This window comes from Benincasa hispida, chromosome 8 (genome assembly GCF_027475165.1).
Source record: "Benincasa hispida cultivar pf3 chromosome 8, pf3_genome.v1.1, whole genome shotgun sequence".
Taxonomy (NCBI): Eukaryota; Viridiplantae; Streptophyta; class Magnoliopsida; order Cucurbitales; family Cucurbitaceae; genus Benincasa; species Benincasa hispida.
The window spans coordinates 32,870,040-32,885,725 of NC_143485.1; positions in this window are offsets into that span (position 1 = coordinate 32,870,040).

Sequence of the window (15,686 nt, forward strand, 5' to 3'; positions counted from 1 at the left end):
GTTTTATTCATTTTTCATAACTAAAGGATAAAATGAAAATTGTTTTCATTTTTGTAAAGAATCGTTGTATCGCTTGATTTGAGTACATTGCCTATTGTTTAGCTCATGAGAGACTACATGACAGCTCAAAGTGTTTGTCTAAACGAACATGTACACGCGCATTTATCAAAACGATCGTGTTGTCTTTTACTAAGCGATCGTGCGCCTAAGTGAACTTCACTAAACGATTGTGTAAACGATTGTGTAAACGATCTCACCTGATTTCCTAAACAATTATGTACCTTTGCTAAACGATCAAGCACAAGTCTATACGATAGACACAATATTTTAACACTTGCTTGGTCGTTGAGAGCGATCATTATTTCCTCCTTCCTTCTACCAAATCCAATAGAGCCCACACCTCCCGGATTCTCACTCCGAGAGTACCAATGTCACTGAGTGGTGGTGTCCCAATTGTTACTTGTTTGTGGAGAAGGTTGTTCGTGATTGACCAGATGATACACTAGACGATTGGGTTGGTGTTCGTAGTGACGGCGAGAGGTGATGATCCAAGGCTTCACGAGAGCGGGAGAAAGACAGAAGAAGAGTTCTTCAAAGCTATGTCTCTTGTCCCTTTGTATTGATTATTGAAAGCATGTCGTAATTTTTTCTGAAATGAATAACTAGTTTGTATGTTTGTGAATGCTTGTAATTCTGTAATAATGAATTTGGAACGATTTTTCTTCCGCTCATAGGTTCTCTTTGATAAAAGTTCCTTCAGATGATACAGGGGAAAAGGAGGACAAAGATAAAAGAGCCTCAGACTTCGACCATATTAGGTCGTCTGCCGCATGTGCCTTGGTCTTTGAGAGATTGAGCATGACAGAAGCAGAAAGGGAAAGCTTGCATACAATTCTTGGAGCTATTTGACACTCAGTCTTTCGAAGGTTGACTTTGCCAAATGAAAGAAAGGAGGAAATCATCTGCCAGCCGTCGATGGTGATGTGACCTTCAGCCTTCGAGAGACTAGGCGCAGTTCCAAAGAAAAGCGAAGGAATCCTCGCACTCCCATTTTTTATCGCCTGAAGCACGAGAGGGTTGAAGATCCCCTCGAAGAATACGTCTCTAGAGAGAAAAATGGGAAGGTAAAAGCCTGTGGTGATGCCTCCGAAACGACTATAAGAAAGAGGGGGCTGATACCCCGGGCGTCAATTTGGCAACACCTCGACCTTAAAGATGTTGAAAGGCCATCAAACAAGAAGCCATCAGGAGAGGCAAGAAGTGATGGAGAAATCTATAATATCGTCCCCTCATGCATAAAGAGAAAGACCTTCGTTAATTTAAGCACAAGTGAGGGCTCGCGCTCGCTCAAAGTAAAGAGGCGCGACGTTGTCTTCACCGATCCTCGGAATGGAAATTTAGAGTAAGAGGAAGGTGAAACTTCGTGCCACCACATAACCATCACCGGAGAATCTGAAGAAGGTATGACCGAGGTGGAAGTTGAGGACACTCCACAAGGTCTAGAGGACGGTAGTCAATCTATGGTGAATGAGCTAAAAGAAGTGCATTTGGGCCCAGTAGAGGAGTCGCATCCGAATTTCATCAGTGTGTCCCTCTTAGAAGAGGAAAAGGGCGAATACATAAGCTTGTTCACCGAATACAGGGATGTTTTTGCTTGGTCATACAAAGAGATGCCGGGACTGGATCCGAAGGTAGCAATCCACCAACTCATGATTAAAGAAGGGTGTCGACCCATTAAACAAGCTCAGCGACGTTTTCGGCCGGAACTTATCCCCTAATTAAGGCTAAAGTCAATAAGTTGATTGAAGCCAAGTTCATACATGAAGTCAAATACCCAACGTTGATAGCCAACATTGTCTTAGTTAGGAAAAAGAATGGATAGCTTCATGTCTGTGTGGACTTTCGTGACCTAAACAGCACATGCCCGAAAGACGATTTTCCATTCCCCATCACAGAGATCATGGTCAATGCAACAATGGGACATGAGGCCTTATCCTTCATGGACGGATCATCTGGGTATAACCAGATTCGAATGGGCCTCGCAGATGAGGAAATGACGGCATTTCGAACCCCAACAGGGATATATTGCTACAAGGCGATGCCCTTCGGGTTGAAGAACGTTGGCGCTACTTATCAACGCGCCATCCATAAGATGTTTGACGATATGTTGCACAAACACGTTGAACGCTATGTGGATGACGCCATGGTCAAGACCAATCGACGATAGAACCACTTGAAAGATCTAAAAACCATGTTCGATCGCCTACGAAAGTACTAATTAAAGATGAACCCCCTCAAATGCGTGTTTGGCATAACTTCAGGAAAGTTTTTGGGCTTCGTTGTGAGACATTGAAGGACAGAGATAGATCAATCCAAGATCGATGTCATCCAGAAGATGCCAAGGCCTTACATGAGTTAAGAAGTTTATAAGGACATTTAGCCTACATCCAGAAGTTTATTTCTAACCTGGCAGGGCGGTGTCAACCCTTTTAGAGACTGATGAGAAAGGGAGAAAAATTTGAATGGGATGAGGCTTGCCACAATGCCTTCAATAGCATAAAGAGGTACCTAATCAGCCCTTCTGTCTTAGGAGCCCCAGTAGCGGGCAAGTTGTTGATACTGTACATCGCAACGCAAGAATGATCGCTAAGGGCACTACTGGCACAAAAAGGAGAGAAGGGAAAAGAACGTGCTCTCTACTACTTAAGTAGGACCCTAATTAGAGCTGAGATCAACTATTCTCCTATTGAGAAGACATGCCTTGCGCTCTTCTTTACCATAGAAAAGTTGATGCATTACATGCAAGCCTTCACAGTCCACTTAATTGCAAAAGTCGATCCCATCAAGTATGTTTTGTCCAAGCCAATCATCTCGGGGCGTTTAGCCAAGTGAGAAATCATACTTCAACTGTACGACATCGTTTATGTACCGCAAAAGGCAGTTAAAGGGCAGCATTGCCCTACTTCTTGGTAGATCACCCGGTTCCATCAGATTGGAAGTTAAGTGAGACTTGCCCGATGATGAAGTTCTCTTCACAAAAACCCCAGGGCTGTGGGTCATGTTCTTTGATGGTGTGGCACGGAGAAGTGGTGCAGGGGTAAGTATCGTCCTCATTTCACCAAAAAAACCCATGTTACCTTATAGCTTCGCACTTACTGAGTTATACTCAAACAACGTCACTGAATACCAAGCCTTGATAATTGGTCTCTAAATGGCTTTGGAGATTGGGGTAGTTTGTCTAGAGATTTTTGGTGACTCAAAGTTGATAATCAATCAACTCTTATGCCAGTACGATGTGAAGCATGACGACTTGAAACCTTACTTCATTTATGCTCGCTAATTGATGGAAAAATTCGAAAGTGTGACGTTGAAGCATGTCCGGAGGACGAAAAATAAGAAAGTGGACGCCTTGGCAAACCTAGCTACTGTCGTAACGGTCCTGGATAATGTACCCATTAATATATCACTTTGTCGAAGATGGGTTATACCTCCGGTCAAGACTGCATGTGAAGAAATCAGTCTACCTAACCGATGAGGAAGACTGGCAGTAGCCCATCATAGATTACCTTTAGCATGAAAGGCTCCCAGACGACCCTTACCATAAAACTGATGTTCGAAGGAAGGCCACGCATATCATTTACTACAAAGAGGTCTTATACCGCCGATCCCTTGAAGGACTCTTCCTTTGATGCCTCGGTAAAGAGAAGTCAGCAAAGGCTTTGGAGGAAGCACACTCAGGTGTATGTAACGCGCATCAAGTTGGACCAAAGCTATAATACCAACTGAAAAGAATGGGTTACTATTGGTAGGGGATGATCCAAGACTCTATGGAACACCCAAAGAAGTATGAAGTCTATCAATATCACGCGAATTTCATTCATCAACCACCCGAGCCTTTACATACGACTATAGCCTCGTGGCTTTTCGAAGCATGGAGGCTTGATTTGGTCGACCCTATAACACCTAAGTCATCACCAAGGCACTCTTATATCCTCACAGCCACTAATTACTTTTCAAGATGGGCTGATGTTGTCGCTTTAAAAGAAGCTAAGAAAGAAAATGTGGTAGACTTTATCAACACTCACATCATTTATCGGTACAGTATTCCCCATCGAATCATGACGGATAATGGGACGCAATTCTCCAACAGCTTGATAGACAGGTGATAACGGGCAGAAATGCACGTTATCATAGTACTAAATCCTTAAACAATGTTGGATTGCGTTGATGAAATATGTTAAATTGCGTCCATTAAGCATAAATTCTATAATATTGTGATCGCATGCGTCCAATGCATTAGAGCAGTTGATCTTTATATTTTTGTGCAGAATAATGCGTTAACGCAATGCAAATAATGCGATCATAGGAATACATTGGTTCAGCGCAACTTCACCGTAAGACTTTGCGTTGATCGTGCTCGCAAACATGCACTCAAGAAGATCATCGCAACATGGTGGACGCATCTTGACAAAAGGACAATTAAGATCGATGGGACAGAAAGCTGACGACAATCGGATCTAAATTAAGTTGATAGCTGATAACGGTTACAAAGTACATCCAGCTTTATTGGTGACAACTATCGGGCGCATCAGTTAGGAATTAAAGCTGTCCCATCTGTACAACCAGGAGAGAGAAGCCAATTTTCTCCTTTGATGCCCTATAAATACCAAGTACATTCTTCAGAGAAAGGGTTAAGCAGTCGATTACCTCATCACCATTACAAGTTCATACCTCTGTTCATATTTTTCTTTTCCATTTTACGGTGGAGCAAGAGAAGAGTGGTTACGCCGGAGATTGTCCAAGGTAGCTCGAAAGAGAACCTTGGGGCGTAAGAGTAGAGAGCGGGCTGACTCTCGCGAAAGCGATAATATCTTAGAGCACGAGTAAAAACAGTGTAACGCCTGGCAGCAAGAAATTTCTCCAAGCTCTTTACTATACTTGCATTGTTATTCTGTACTTCATCTCATATCTATTCAATGGAGGTTTTATTTCTACATCTGCTCACTCTCTTAATAAGCATGAGTAGCTAAACTAGTTGAATGGGTTGAGAGGAACCAAGCTAACATGATCTAGGAAGTTCATTGCTTGCGATTGTCTTGTTTTATGTTGTGCAAAATACCCTTTTAGAGTTACTCAAGAGAGAATCTAAAGAAAGAACCTAATATCTCGAGAGAGCTAGGTTAGAATCTGGACTCGAAAGAGCAAGATTAAGCTTGCATAAATAAGAGATAGGGATTTAGAGATAAGCTCTGTTTGTCAACTTGCATCGTAGCATCCTAAGAATAGGAATGATATTATGTGGTCGCATATTTGTGTGAATGTCATGTTGTCATCACATAAATAAAGATAGAGGTTTATGTGTAAACCCTGTAGACTCATCGCATATTTATTGCACGCGTTCTAGCCTTAAAAGTCGTGGCATTCACATCGAGAGGTGGTTTACTATTGTATGCATGTTGCATGATTGCAAGGCATGAACACATCCTAGGGAGTGTTAGCCTAAACCCTTCTCAACCTGTTCACCGTATATTCATCGTATTTTCCGTTTACCAACTCTTTTCAAACTTTGCCGCATTCGTTATTATTTTCATTAACGCAACAATAACCCAACACTTATTTATTCAACTAGTTACTGCAAGTTTTCATAAAAATCTCCAACGCAACTATTTTCACAAGTCTCTGCGTTCGACCCTGGACTTATCAGGAAACTCAGAGGAATTTACACTTGGATTCATCTGGGGAAACTTGAGTGTACAACGCAATCCACCAACACATACATCCATAATTTCCACTTCATAAAATTCAAGCATCAACAGGTTGTGTGAAAAATTCAAATCCAAGCATTACAAGTCGTCCATGTATAACGCCACCGCAAATGGGTTGGCAAAGGCATTCAACAAGATATTGTGCAACCTGCTAAAGAAAATTGTCTCCAGGCTTATCGCACCACTCACCATACCCCTACAAGAGTCACCCTGTACTCTCTCGTTTGCGGGGTAGAAGTTGTCCTTCCTTTGGAAAGAGAAATTCTATCACTAAGAATGGCGGTGCAAGAGGGGTTGACCACAGAGGACAATGTCAAACTACATCTCCAAGAGTTGGAAGCACTGGATGAAAAATGATTAAAAGCTCAACAAGCGTTGGAATGTTACCAAGCCTAAATGTCTAAAGCTTTTGACAAATAGTGAAGCCTTGATCTTTTCAAGTTGGTGATCTAGTGCTCACCGTAAGAAGACCAATTATCACAACAAGACATACGGGAAATAAGTTTACACCTAAATGGGATGGGCCCTACATCGTCAAATAAGTCTACAAAAACGGAGCATACAAGATAGTTGATCAAGATGGACTAAGAATCAGCCCAAACAATGGCAAGTTTCTCAAGAAGTTTTACGCTTAACAAATGTAGGAAGAAGAAAAAATCTTTGTACGAACTATGTTATGACTTGATCCCCATCATTATAAGGGGTACGTAAGCAGTTTAAAGAAATTTAATTTCATTCACGTGATCAAAAAAATATATATGTATATACATGAGTCCAGTGTAAAAAAAACTAAATAAATAGATAAATAAATAAATAAAAGAAGCATAAATTTAAAGAAGGCTACAAGGCGCCGGAGAACATCACTAAGGAAATAAAAAACTTCTTCCATGTAAGAGATTTCAGTATTACAATAAACGGTAACTAAAATAAAGATTCAAGAAAAAAAAAACTACTAGGCCACTACCTACTAATGTACGCCTAATCCAATAAGACAAGCGACGACAAGTCAAGGTACCCAGTGGTAGTTCCTCAACTCCTACTGCATGGCTTCTAACATCTGACGTAGGACATCCAAAGCCTTTACATCTTTATCAGAAAGGATTGGGGTGGTCTCGATCTCGTTTATCGCACCTCGCATCTCTGAGGCCTCAAGCTTATGCTGAGTCAAAAGGACTTCGCTCTCAGAAATCAGTTGGGATATTTTGGCTCGTTTGGCCCTGATGGCCTCCAACCTGGCTAATAATTCCTCCTCTTCTTGTAAGGCTTGAGAGTCGCATTCAAGTAGCACTTTTTGTTTAGCAAAAGCACTACTTTTACCATACAGTATTTTCTCCATATTAGACTTAGCCTCCTCCAGACGTTGCTCCTTACTTGTCTGAGTTAATTGAGAGGAAAAGGATAGTTGAAACTGATTATTCTTCTCCATGTTTTGAAAATACTCATCTACAAGTTTTCTAAGAGGAGGTGTCGAAAATGGCTCGGAATAACTCATGAGTTTCTTTCTCTAGAGAGAGGACCTTCTCGAAAAAAGTACGCATGATCTTCTTGTGCATAGTCTCCCACATGGCTAAAGCCGCATGGCGTCGAACGTCGAAAATCACATTGGCAGCATAGAACTCAGAAACCTCGGGAACAGCCAGAGGGTGCTGCCCAATTTACTCGCCTATGGAGCTCACGATTATCTGGACTTGCCAAGACCCTCGAAGCTTCTCCGGGTTGGAGAACCCTTCCTGCTATAGGCACTAAGGGGCAACTAGTTTCCTTGGTTACAGGATTTGAAGCCTCGATGTTCCCAATGACCACCACCTTCTTGGCATGAGGGATATCACTGGGGATAGCATGCACTTGATAGGATCATGGCATGGGATCCATTGGCAGCGCTTCGGAAGTACCAACTCCCTCAACGGCTGAGTCAGCGACAAAAAGGCCTACCAAAGATTCTTCGCTTCGCGATGCCTCACGTCCTTGAAGAGAAAGGTTCGAGTGTGACTACAGAAATAGGAGACTAAATGTAAACCGTATAGTAAAAAAGATGAGATGAGAGGATTTTTTTTTATTAAAAGAGAGATGACGTACTAGTAGGTTGAGAGCGTTAGAATCCACAAGATCATTTTGAACCCTCTCAAGAAAATCGGTATCCGATGCCTTGTGTTTTTGGGGGGTCGCATCCAATGATGGTAGCCGGTACTATTATCACTATGCTCTTCAATCAGTTTGGAAACATTTTTTTGTGCGATCGTTGCCACCTCCTCAGTCAAGCAAAGCTGCTTACCTCCATGGTTGGTCCCTTTACCTTTGGGTAGTTTGGGTGGCGTTGGGGGAGGGATAGCACTGGTCAATAACAGATGACGATTCTCTTCGAAGTAGTTCCCGTGCTTTGTTAGCCACCAATCCTTAAACCATGGAGTAACATGGGTGTGTTGATCCAATGTACGAGCTGACAGGAATACTTGAGATAAGGGCTTGCATCTCCTGCATACTCTCCAGTAATGTAAAACATTCTTCGGTGTAAGGGCGGGTGGTATTCCTCCTATATCATTCGGAATGTCCTGATGGAAGCCAAACTATTGGCCAAAGCGAAAGGGACTATACGACTCTTATAGTCCGGACATTCCCACACTGGATCCGGACACCCATGTTACTCCACGATCATGCTAGAGAAATAACTGGACTTCAAAAAAGATAGGTCTCTACCACTAGTCAGGCGCTCATGTTTGCTCCTGTTCTGAATGCTCGTGTGCCACTGAATACTGGCATCGCTATGGATCAGCTCTCGTGCCTCATACTTGTCAAAGTAAATTGAGCCACCTTTGCTAGAAAAGCTAGCCATTTCGGGACCCAGAACAGCTACAGGGACGAGGTAATGCGTGTTGAAGTAATAGGCCATCCAGCCATTGACATAATGCATGAGGAAGTGAAAGTCCATACGCCCAATTTAGTTTAAAGCCTCTATTATCAACCCTAGACCATGGTAGATACCAAGACTGGAACGGCAAGACTATAGACAGTCCCGTTAGCCATCAAGCTAGCCATTCTAAAGACCCCAAGGCGAAGGTAACCTCCCTTCTGAGGAAATACAAAAAGACATAACCAGCAAGATAAAAAGGCGACTAGATAGGTTTTGTCCTTCAACTCGTCTCCTATCTCTAGCTCCGTGAATAACATGTTTTCCTTGCTCGACCAATCTCGAAATGTGATCGGCGTATTTTGCATGGACCGGGAACGAGAGGCTTTCTTTTGCTTCCGTGTAATAGGCTTGTTGTATTTGCGAACCCTCAGGAACCAAAAAGAGATCCATGAGCTGAAAGACACTGAAGAGTCATGCTTTGAGGGTGTCATGCGATTTTGATACTTTGTGGACCTCCCCCATGACGATCAAGATACACGAACAGCGCTATAAGGTAGACCTTTTCGGGATCGTCCCTAAGGTGATCGAATGGGGGGTTGTAAGCCTTTGTGCCCCCCCTCCCCCCACTACGATCAGGAAGCACGAGCATGAGCACAAACGAGGATACAACAGGTAGACCATGTCGAGGTCATCCCTATGTGTACCAAAGAGTCGATCACGCGGCCGGACATTTCTACAACGAAAAAGAAAGAAAAAATTTTGTTACAAAACAAAGCTTGTGAAAGAGGAAACCCACCCTTTAAGATTACTGACGGATTGGTGAGATTAAAAAAAAATCACTTTTTTTTTATGCTTCCTTAAATTGCGCTTTAACTCCTATGAAAAAAATGGTAAGAGGGCAAGTTAGTAAAAAAAAAAAAAACAGAGAGAGTGATGATGAAAGCAATTAAAGTTTAAAAAAAAAGGGAAAAAAAAAGGGGCGCTAGAACCCTAGGGTGCCCCTCCCCCCTCATGTTTTAGTCGACAAGGTGCAAGAGCTTGTCGAGCGACGACCGACGAACGTAAGCGGTGGTAGTCAACGGCTGGCGGTTGGACGAACGACAGATGCGGCGAATGGCAACAGCAGGCGTTGAACAAGCCTCGAACGGAACTGACATTGGACGGACAACAGACGATGGCTGGCATTCGACAACGGACGATGCAGTGGCGGCCGACAGTTGGGTCGCTATGATAGCTTCGTGGCAGCTCTCGATTTGTGAGTGATGCAGGGCAGTTCGACGACGGGCGATGCAGGGAGCTCGACTTCATTCGTCAGGCGCAGTTGGGCTAGATGGATGACTCGTGGCTTGACTTGACTGGGTTACATGGGACGGCTTACGGCTCTGGCGACTTGGGTTCGGCTGGGTTGCAGCGTGAAGATGTTGGAGATGGCTCGCGGCTCGACTCGGCTCCGACGCTCGGGCAGAAAAAAAAAAGAAAGAAAAAAAGAAAAAAGAAAGAGAAAGGGATTCTTTACCTAGGTTGAGATGAAATTGGAGAAGGATTAGAGTCCTATTTATAGAGGACCCACTGAATCTAGGATCGAATGGGAAATCCAAGATTTGTTTAAATCAAGATTTTTTTTTTTAAAATCTACCCCCAAATTTACCTTTAATTATCTTTCTTCCCTCATTTTCTAAAACTTTTGGCCATGTACCAAACCTTTTTATTAATCACGTTTTAGCCCTAAATTGAATTAAATGGGGATGAAACTTATTCCTTTATTTTAAATTCAAAATTTATGAGCTTCAACCCTAAAATCAAATTTAATTAGGACAGGAGCTCAAAGTTTTTTGTAAATTTGGCCATTTTCCAAAATTTATCCCAAAGCCGAGTTAAACTTATGTATTAAATTCATAGTTTGACTGACACATCAATTGAGGTCAAATTCAAGAACAGATATATTTGGATTTTGATTCCAACTTTATATTTTTTGAGATTCATCCACTCATATATGTGCATAAATCTCGAAAAGGGGCATTTGTTGAATGAGAAATTTTGGACCAATCACAAGTTGTCACGTCATTTACTAAATAAATGATAAAATTCAAAATCTTTAAATTTTGGACCAATTAAGAGTTGACACATGTCCCGAATTGAAGTTGAAGACAAATTTTGATGATGTCACATGGTGTCATCATGACCATTGAATCGGGTAAGATTAATTTAGCCCAATCTGATATAATTATTTTGGTTAAAGTCTAGTTGAGCCTAAAATTGGGCTTAATGAGGCCTAAATACCAAAGTAGGCCCACATCTAGGTAATTGGGCCCAAAGGCTAGGCCCAAATCTATGGGCTCACTAAACCTATAGGCCAACCAGCCCAAGCCCATAAAGGCCATCGAAGAGTTCCTCTATAAAATAGAGGAACTCTTCTCATTTCAAGGGGTCAGCAATTCTACATTCAGAGAGCCTAGAGAGAATTCATCAACAAGCAGAAGACCCCTAAGACTCCTGAAGTTGCACTTCTAGAAGACAGAAAACTCTTAAAGAAACAGAGACTCTTCCAAAACTTCTACTTCAAGAATGTCTGGTACCTTTCTTCTTCAAGTCAAGCACATCCACTCAATCGAGAGAGAATCAGAGGATCAAGTACTAGAGATCGAACCACATCGCATCAAATAAACATTAACATCAACACCAACTCAAGTTCAACCCTACGAAATACGTTTCTCTGGAAACCTCGTGTGAACAGTAAACTCATCATGACCGAACCATGCCCAACAAGGTTCGATTTCTCCTTTCTGATACACCATTTTGCTGAGGTGTATCAGGTGTTGAGAGTTGGGATACAATTCTATGTTCTATCAAATAGTTCTGGAATGTAAGGTCCAAAAACTCTCCACCTTGATCATATTGAAATGTTTTAATTGTTTTATTTAATGCATTTTCAACTTCACCCTTAAACTCTTTGAACTTTTCAAAAGCTTCAGACTTTTGTTGCATTAAATAAACATACCCATATCTTGAATAACCATCAGTAAAAGTGATGAAATATTCAAACCCTCCTCTTGCCTTAACATTCATCAGACCAAAGAGGTCTGAATGTACAAATTCTGAAGTTTTTTTTTTGGCTTTATGACCTTTTCCAGTAAAGATCTTTTAGTCGTTTTGCCTTCAAGACATAACTTACACACAAGTAAATAATCTTTTTTCTAACTTGCTTAGAAGACCATTCTTAACCAATCTCTCAGTCCTATTAAGATTGATGTGTCCTAACCTTAGGTCCCAAAGATAGACATTTTCTTTAGGAGAAATTTTAAGTCTTTTATTTTGAGTTACCGCAATTTTAAACATTTCAGTGGTCAGGAAGATTTTAGTTGCTAACGGTTTTAGCACATATAAATTATCTTGTAGCTTAGCAGAACAAATATTGATACCATCTTTGCAAATAAATGCTTTATTTACATTATAGGAAATAGTATAATTATGTTCCAATAAACACTTTACAGAAATTAAGTTCCTCTTTAAGTCAGGAATAATAAATACATTTTCTAACAAAATAAATCTATTCTGCAAAGTAAGTTGGAGTCCTCTCACTACCACAGCTGAGACAACATGTCCAGTTCCAACATGCATCATCATCTCCTCAGCTTCCAGTTGCCACCAGGAACTAATTCCCTGAAATGAAGAACAAACATGGTTAGTGACGCCTGAATCAATAATCCATGTTGAATCATCATTTTTCACTAAGTAAGTCTCCAATACAAGTAAATCATATTTACCTTGCTTTGCCTTCTTCTTTTCTGCCAAGTATTTGGGACAATTTCTCTTCCAATGTCCCTCATGATTGCAATGGAAACAAATCTCCTTTTCAACCTTTCCCTTCTTGCGCTTCTTGGCAGCAGCTGGTGGGTTAGCTTTCCTTTCGACTTTTCTTCTTCTTCTATTTTTTTTGTTCTAGAAGAAGAAGGCACAGATTTAGTTCCAAAGGATGATCCTCTGTAGAACTTCTTAGAGGACAAGACAAAATTTGCCTCTCCCTTTTCTTCATTGCTTTTTATCAAGGACTGAAATGTCTAAAGCTCATTGAGCAAGGTGGTTAGGTTGTAATCAATCCTATTCATAACAGTATTGCTACATAACTGTAGGAAACTTTCAGGTAAAGATTCCAAAATGAAGCAAACCTGACTGGCTTCATCGATGACGGGCCCATTCATCTCCGCCACATTGAAGTAGACCATCATGTTGAGAACATGTTCTCTAACAAATACCTCCTCTTGCATACGGGCATTGAAGATGTGTTTTAGAGTGTCATGCCTGAGTTGTGCAGACAATTGTCCGAACATCCCCTGCAGGGACTCCATTATCTCACGGACAGTGATCATGGGTTTATGCTTATTGACCAATACTGTAGAAAAGCTAGCCAAGATATACGTTCGAGCCTTCTCATTTGCCCGTACCCATCGTTCATATGCCTCTCGAACATTTCGAGTGGCGTTTTGAGCTGGTACTGGAAGACAATCCTCCATAAAGACAAATCTAAGGTCATCGATAATTAAAATTGTGTTGATTGTGTTTTTTCACATTGTATAATTTTTGCCAATAAGTTTGTTCGCGGCGAGTAAATTTAGTGTCGCGGAAGTCATAATGTAATTTTCTGAAACCATACAATTTATTGATATTAGTACTCTATGCATTAATCCATTTGCAAAAAACTAATCAAATTTAGCAAAACAATCTAATGCACTCTAAGTGACATCTATTTTGTAATGATGTTTTAGTGAGACAGGATAAAAGCCACCATAGGGTGATCAAGCGCCCCTTCACTGCAATGAGACTATCAATCACCATTGTTCGGTCCAGAAATTGTTAAACTCGCTTAACATTTTCTTATAAGTGTAACCCCTCATTTTAGATTCTAAAATTCTCTCCAATGAGCCAACCGCAAGGAAAAACTGATTGGGGCAAAAACTAAAGCAACCCTATCCATTTCTGGAGTTTAAGGTAAAGAATCATGCAAATGTCATCCGTAGGGGGACACAAGCAAAGGTGCCTCGAGACCGAGCATGAAACTTTACTACAAACTAATGAGAGAGACCATGGGATGTGTTAACACATGTCCCACTCCCACTTACTATAAACACTCTCTCCATTCACCTTGATATTGACCTATACAAACACCATCCGTAGGGGGACACAAGTAAAGGTGCCTCAAGGCCGAGTATAGATATCACGATGTGAACTTTTAGGGAGAAACGTGAAAAGGTAAAATGAAATATCATATACCCCATTTTCCTCCCACTGCGTGTTTTACCTAGGGTTATTTAACTTAGGAAAAACTGACTACTGATTTTAACTAAGTGATTGTTTAACTTGCCCAAAAGTAATACTTACTTTGAATGGTTAAACAACTTTTATTAATGTTTATTAAACACTTTAATAAACCTCAATCAACTATTGCATGCTTGTAACAAATCCATCTAATTCACCTTTCCAAGTAAGTTCCCAGGTAGGGATGTTATTTTTCCGTCAACTTAAATACGCTAGCCTAGACAGAACTAGCCTTAGATAAAATGTCTCTTATAGATACATTTGCTACAAATTTAATCTTTTAGTTAAGTATCAATTTAATCCTATTAAACTGATTAAAAGATTAAACTTAATTTCTAATCTTATTAGAAATGTGATTTTAGGTATATGTGAATCATATTTTTAAAAAATGATTTTAACTTATGGTTTGCATGCAATTCTAAATTATTGATTTTAATTTCTAAGTTCATTTAATTATAACTTTTATAAAATAAATGAAATAAATTAAAATCATACAATTGCATTCATTGACACATTTAGTAAAATTATAACAATTATAAATTACCTAAAGTAGTGTCATGCTTCATGCAATTCCATTTCATTACTAACCATATATAACACTTATATAATAAAGTAATAAAATTATTAATAGCATACATCCATACATACTTTCAACTATATATTATAATACTTATAATATAAATGATGCATGACTATGTTATTAATGCATGCATACATATACAATAATACTTATGTTATATAATGCATGAGCATGCTATAAAGTTAAATCATGCAGCTATATATTATAACATTTATAATATAAACGATGCATGAATAATGCATAACCTATGGTTGGATTTTTACTATATGACATACATTATGACATATATAAAATTAAAAATAAATCATACATCAAATGCATAAATTAAAACAATTATTGGACTAGGATTGGATTCCTAAACTATTAATTAAATTAATATAACATTTACATTGATTTAATTAATAAAAAATAATTATCTATTATAGAAAAAATGGTCCATTGGTTCAAAACAAGCGAGTCGGGTCTTGAACCGCACGAATAAAACCATCCAGCCAGGAACTTCTCGAACCAACCAAATCGACACGAACCATCTGAGCTACGAGCCGAACCGGGTGCGAACCAGTTTGTTCTTTCCTTCTCGCAGCGTTGCAATGCTACGGATAGAACACTCCGTTCACCTAATTGCAACGTTGCAACACTAGGGCACAACGTTGCAATGCTACTATGCAGTAGCTGTTGTATAGTTGCGATCTCCTTCGAAAATCCTCCATTTTTGGCCTCATTTTTTTTTTTAAGATTTCCACCGAAACAATCATGAACGACTCAACATAGTAAATTACAAACTCGATCACATTAATTGTGTCCAAAACACGGGCCCTTACAAATCATATTTGTAAATATTTAAAGGTTGTAAAACAAGATCCAATCCCGAAATTATCCAAAATTGTAAACCAAACATTTCATACATTCATCAATCATGAATTAAATACAGAATGCAAAAACCTACCAATTCTGTAAAATTAATTCTAAAAAATTGGAAAATTTGGGACAAAAAACTTGACTCTAATACCAATTGTAGAAAATGGTAAAAATTCAATACGGAAGCGGGGATCGGTCCCAAATTCCAATTTTTACAGAAGCAAAATTTTATAGAAATAAACAGAAAATATTATGCATTTAATTTAAATTTACAACATACCAATAAGAATTGAAAAAAAATATTAGGAACTTACCCTCGAAG